Source organism: Sus scrofa, chromosome 1 (assembly GCF_054392235.1).
Source record: "Sus scrofa isolate SSC_HxYL_T2T_F1_AM1 chromosome 1, Sscrofa_HxYL_maternal_Yorkshire_Landrace_v2.0, whole genome shotgun sequence".
NCBI lineage: Eukaryota > Metazoa > Chordata > Mammalia > Artiodactyla > Suidae > Sus > Sus scrofa.
The window spans coordinates 113,921,066-113,927,416 of NC_139383.1; positions in this window are offsets into that span (position 1 = coordinate 113,921,066).

The following is a 6,351-nucleotide window of genomic DNA, read 5'->3' on the forward strand; positions in this document are numbered from 1 at the left end:
AAACTTTTTTAAAAATTAAAAAACTGAAACAGAAAAACAAGTCTTTGTGTGATTCTAAATGAGTTTTTAACTTTAACCATCAGACAAGAGGGTTTCCTAAGCAGGGGTATACCTTGAACAAATTTACATCTTGGAAAACATTTTTACAAAAAAAACTGGAAGGAAAAAAACCTAAAGACAGAATTCAATGCAAAGATAGACTAGTACAGCTATAGACTAATAGACTAGTTTGGTGATGGGCATGAAACTGGTAATGAAAATTGAAAGGAAGGGGTAGATTCAAGAAATACTTAGGGGAGTTTCTGTTGGTGCAGCGGAAATGAATCCAACTAGCATCCATGAGGATGTGGGTTCGATCCCTGGCCTCACTGAGGGGGTCAGGGATCCAGTATTGCCATGAACTGTGGTGTAGGCCACAGACACGGCTCAGATCCTATGTTGCTTTGCCTGTGGTGTAGGCTGGCGGCTACAGCTCTAATTCAATTCCTAGCCTAGAAACTTCCATATGCCATGGGCACCACCCTGTAAAAAAGAGAGAGGGAGATACTTAGATGATAAGATTAATGGAATTTGGGGAAGCACTGGATAATCGGTGGTGAGGCAAAGAGTGAGGTTAAGATTCTAGCTGAGATTCCTAAGTCATGCTGCAGTAAAAGTGGACAAGAGAAGAAAGGAATAAGGATAACAGGACTTGGTTTGAGTTGTGTTGAGAGTGTGATCTCTTAGGATTGCCCAGACAGAGCTGTATAGATGTGCAGTGGACATACAGCTCTAAATCAGCAGAGAGGAGGGTGAATATATTTATTTCAGAGTTGGCATTATTTGGTGGTGGTTGAAGCCATCAGAGTGAATGAGATCTTCAAGAAATATATGCAGAGACAGAATAAGAACAAGGACTAAACATCATAAATAAACCCATAAGGATTATCAAATGTTGAGGAACAAAGTTATACAGGGAGTGAAAAAAAAAAGAAAAGGCAGAAAAGGAGAGGAGAGACACAGGAAGGAACCTTGGAATGGCATTTCTGGAGGCAGAAAGGAGAGTTTTAGGGTAATGTCATCCATGTCAAACCATAAGTGATAAAGTTTAAGTGGGACAGGGACAGGTACTATAAAGAGAAAATTAAAAAGCTATTGGTATCTGTCTATACAAATTCAGAGCAACTGATAGTGGAGGTTGAGTGGGGTGGGGGACGGAAGCCAGATTAAGGTAAATTAAGAGCATGGAGAATGTGGGAAAATAGAGACAGAGGGTTCAAATGCTCTTAAATGATTTCCAGAAAGCCTGTGTTTTGAACCGGAAATTCAAACACCAAGAACACTACCACAGATGGGTAAAGCAATAGGGCATGAGTGAAAAGGAAAAGACCATGTAGACTCTGAGAGCTAGAAGGCAAGTTGTGTGGGTCCAGAGGCCATGTATCAGGTGGCCTTTGCAGGGCAGCTTAAAAGACATGTGTCTAGGGCAGTCGTATAGGGCCACCTGCTTTGAGAAACCCCACACTCCCATTCACGTTGTGCTAGTGTTATCTTAAAATTCTTAACAATTTTTATTTATTTATTTTTTTGTCTTTTGGTTTTTGTTGTTGTTGTTGTTATTGTTGCTATTTCTTGGGCCGCTCCCGCGGCATATGGAGGTTCCCAGGCTAGGGGTCCAATCGGAGCTGTAGCCACCGGCCTACGCCAGAGCCACAGCAACGCGGGATCCGAGCCGCATCTGCAACCTACACCACAGCTCACGGCAACGCCGGATCGTTAACCCACTGAGCAAGGGCAGGGACCGAACCCGCAACCTCATGGTTCCTAGTCGGATTCGTTAACCACTGCGCCACGACGGGAACTCCTCTTAACAATTTTTGAACAAGAAACCTATATTTTTATGTTGCGCTGGGTCCCTCACATTATGTAGCCAGTCCGGGGCCTTTGTATCTCCCACTTGGCCCAAAGTGGAAATGACTGGTGTGTAATTCGGATGAACTGCCAACCTCTGACTATGAAGATGGTCAAAAATTGAGCTCCTTGGAGTTCCCGTCGTGGCGCAGTGGTTAACGAATCCGACTAGGAACCATGAGGTTTCGGGTTCGGTCCCTGCCCTTGCTCAGTGGGTTAAGAATCTTGCGTTGCCGTGAGCTGTGGTGTAAGTTGCAGACGCGGCTCGGATAGAGTGTTGCTGTGGCTCTGGCATAGGCCGGCGGCTACAGCTCAGATTCTACCCCTAGCCTGGGAACCTCCATATGCCGCGGGAGCAGCCCAAAGAAATAGCAAAAAAAAAGACAAAAAAAAAAAAAAAAAAAATGAGCTCCTTGTCTTCCTTCCTGTTACACAAAGGGTTTCCAGATCTAATTTTTCCATTAATTTCAACAAAAACATGATGGCTAACATGCATTGACCAATTCTATGTGCAAGATATTGCTCTGTGCACTTTATATCACAATTCATTTGATCATTAAAACAATCCCAAGAATACGTACTGTTGCCGCTATTTTTCAAAATGAGCCAACAGAGGCAGAGCACAGTGAAACCACTTATGAAAGTTCACACAATCAGTAAGTGGTAAAGCTGAGGTTCAAACACAGGCAGTCGAACTCCACTGTCTGTACACTTGACCACACTCTTCAGTCACCTTCAGTTCCCTGGGTTTACAGTCACAGAGATTTTTCTTACCTTTATCCCCAATTAACATACAGTCTACCAGCTGAAATCTGCTCAGCATACAGCTGTCACAATGCTGCAGGAGGAAAACATTCTTCTCCAGGTGAAGCATCAAAGACATCCTGAGCCTAAGTTTCAGGATTCACAACCCACTAAAATGTCATTAATTGGTGCATGCCTCTCTCCCACATGGGAAATGATAAGACAATGGAGATTGGGGCATGGAATGGGTTATGGTCCCCATCCCTTGGGGTTTTTTGGTCCCTTCCTCTCTTCCCTCTCCTCTACTCACACACTTAGATGGCACCAGAACTTTTAGTTCTCTTCCAGAAAAGTTGAAATTTGGACTTAGCCCATTCCCAACACAAGCATCAGATTGAACATTTGGTCGCTGTTCACAGAGAGTTTTCCAGTTACTTCTCTCTCCCAATTCTCCCATTTTTTCAGAGGGTTAAAGCAAAGGAGATCTCACTTACATGTGGAAAATAAATTAGCCAAACTTCAGAAGTGGATCATAGAATGGGGGTTCCCAGGGGCTGGGAGCTGGGGGCAGGGGGCATGGAAGGATGTTGGTCAAGGGGTACAAACTTCAATTATGCAAGATGGATAATTTTTAGGTATCTAAAGTAACAATAAGTAACATTACTATGCTTTATACTTGAAATTTGCTAAGAAGGTATAACTTAAGTGTGCGCCCTCACTTAAAAAAAAAAAAAAAAGAAAAAAAAATTAGTAACTCTCTGAGGTAATGGTTATCTTAATTAGTCCAACTGTAGTGATTAGTTCACAATGTATACATATATCAAATCATCTAAATGTGCATCTTAAATATTTCACAATTTTAAATATGAATGTAGGAGTTCCCTGATGGCACAGTGAGTTAAAGATCCAGTGTTCACTGCTGTGACGCAGGTTCGATCCCTGGCCAGGGAACTTCCACATGCTGTGGGCATGGCCAAAAAGGAAAGAAATTAAAAATTTAACAAAATTAAAAAAGAATGTAAACAGGTCAAAATTTTCTAGAAGGCAGTTTGGTAAATTAATTAAAAGTGTTTAAAAGTATCTATACACAAAGTAAGAGAGATCATATAACAATAAGATTTGCCAAACGAGATTGGCCAAGATAGAGTCCGTCAGCATTTCTGTGAAAAAAAAATCACTATAGAAATGAGAAAACAGAGATGGTAAGGTGGACTTTAAACTTTTCAACACTAAATGTTTTGAAGAAACGAATCTTTGGAAAAACCCTAATACCCGTAAAGGCATAAAGCAGTACTTCAGCAATATAAATGTATTATTTCAAAATTCTAAAACTCTAACTTTGGCTCTTTATAAAGTCAGTCAAAGGGGCCATGAAAGGATTTCTAGAAACATGCATATTTTTGGTTTTTTAGTGAAGTTCCAATATAGCAGTTTAAGACTTGGTTCAGCCTCAGCATCACTGAAATTCTAATACACTATTTTTTTTTAAAGTTTTGAAGCAACACCTCTATTTTAAAAATATGGACTTAGACCAGAACAAAAGATCTCAAGTTAGTGCTAAGGAGAACAAGGACAACAGTTCCATACTTGTGGCAGCCTTTCCTGGAAAGGTAAGGGAACCAGAATGCATCGTGTTAGGTAAACAGAGCCATGAGTATTAAAGTTTAGGCTCTAGTGATTAGGAAGGAAGTACAGGATAATAAGCCCAGCAGGGTGAACCTCAAGGTACTTTAGACTCCGACTGTGTTTATTATCCAGTATCAATATGGAAATATATGCCTGACTACATTTATGGTGCCATTTAGAACTTTAAAATAGGCTCTTCTACTTACAAAGAGGTTACTAAATTCCTCACCCTGTAAGGTTTTCCTTGATTAGCATAATTCCACCCATTCCATGCCTTATCAAGAATACGTTTCCATTGTGGGCACGTGTTTGGAAGAGACATTTGGGGGGTATATTTTCACGGTATCATGTCAAGGCTGCAATATCTACCTTTTGCTGACCTTCATGGAAAACTTTGGGATAAAATCCCTTTGCATAATTTGCAAAGTAAACTTTGCAAAGTTCACACATTCCCTGTTGATGAGCATAGCAAGTGACAATCTGTTTGTTCTTCTTCTGGCTTTTTCTTTTGTATCACCTTTGATGTCAACATTTTATTCTTCAAAGAGAGAGGGCGTGGATACCAGCGGATGGTGCCCGAGAGCTGGAACCCTCGTGTAGAATTCAGGATTCTGTCCTAAGGGGTCAGATGGCTAGTGATGCTATCATTTATACATGGAATCTAAAAAAAGATACAATGAACTTATTTGCAGAACTGAAACTGACTCACAGACTTTGAAAAACTTAATGGTTACCAAAGGAGACAGGTTGAGGTCGGGAAGGATGGGCTGGAGGTTTGGGATAGAAATGTTGTAAAATTAGGTTGTGCTGACGGTTGTACATCTATAAATATAATAATATCCACCGAATTAAAAAAAAAAAAAAGAAGGCTAATGAAAGAAGCACACAGGTCCATAACTAGAAGTAGGGCTGTTGTGGGCAGAAAGGGGGCCACAGTGGTCCCGCCCCTTGACATGAATGTTGCCTCTTTCTGTGAGCCCTTGGGAACTGTCGCCGTCATTTCTTTTTGGTCCTCAGCATCTCTTAAGTTCACCAAGAAGTTCTTGAGCCCACACTAGGTGGCAGCATGGTCTACTGGTCATGTGGGGAGAGCTGAGGGCCCCAGCAGCCAGAGCCCACAAGGCTCAATCACAGAACACACACACACACACACACACACACACACACACGCAAGCAAGCAAGCAAGCAAGCACACACCACTTCTAAAGGGTCCCAACTTCTCAAGTGTCATCTGTGACTGCATTTACTTGGCAACTTGGGTTGGGTATCAGTGCTGGAAAATTCACCTTCTAACTATCGTAGTCCTTTCTACTGCCCTGTGGCTTTCTTCAAACATCCTGGAAGGACTTGTACACTGTGCAGCCTGGATCCTGTTCTAATCCTCTGATCTTGGTGGTTTTACAAGGTGAACGGGATCTGCAGTTGCTTTATGTTCACTTTGTGGGCACCAACAGGGTCTTTTCCATTCAATTCCTGAATTCTAGCACACAGGGTGTGTTTGAACCTGAACCCTTTCCTCGCAGAACTGAATATTTCATTTAAAAATGTCTTCAGGTCACAGCTGGGTTCAATATTTCCACCCCTGGAGGGAAAGTCAGGAGTTCCCCTTTGTGGCTCAGTGAGTTAAGAACCCCACTAGTATCCATGAGGATGTACGTTCGATCCCTGGCCTCAATCAGTGGGTTAAGGATCTGACTTTGCTGTGAGCTGCGGCACAGGCTGCAGATGAGGCTTGGATCCTGAGTTGCTGTAGCTGTGGCTGTGGCTGGCAGGTGTAGCTCTGATTTGACCCCTAGCCCGGGAACCTCCATACACCGCAGGTGCGGCCCTAAAAAAAAGCAAAAAAAAACAACAACAAAAAAAAAACAGTTAAAGTCAAGCTCAAATAGGACCTCTGTTCAAATCAGAATCCTCCCTAAAACTTCCCAGGCTGGGGGAGAAGAATCTGATTGCAGCTTTTTTTGGGGGGAGGGGTGCTGAAACCCAGGATTCCGGGGTTGAACCAGGGACCTTGCAGTAATTGCAGCATTTTAGAGCCAAGAGTTTATCAAAGGCAGTCAGTCTCATTTGCCAGATAAGGAAACTGAGACT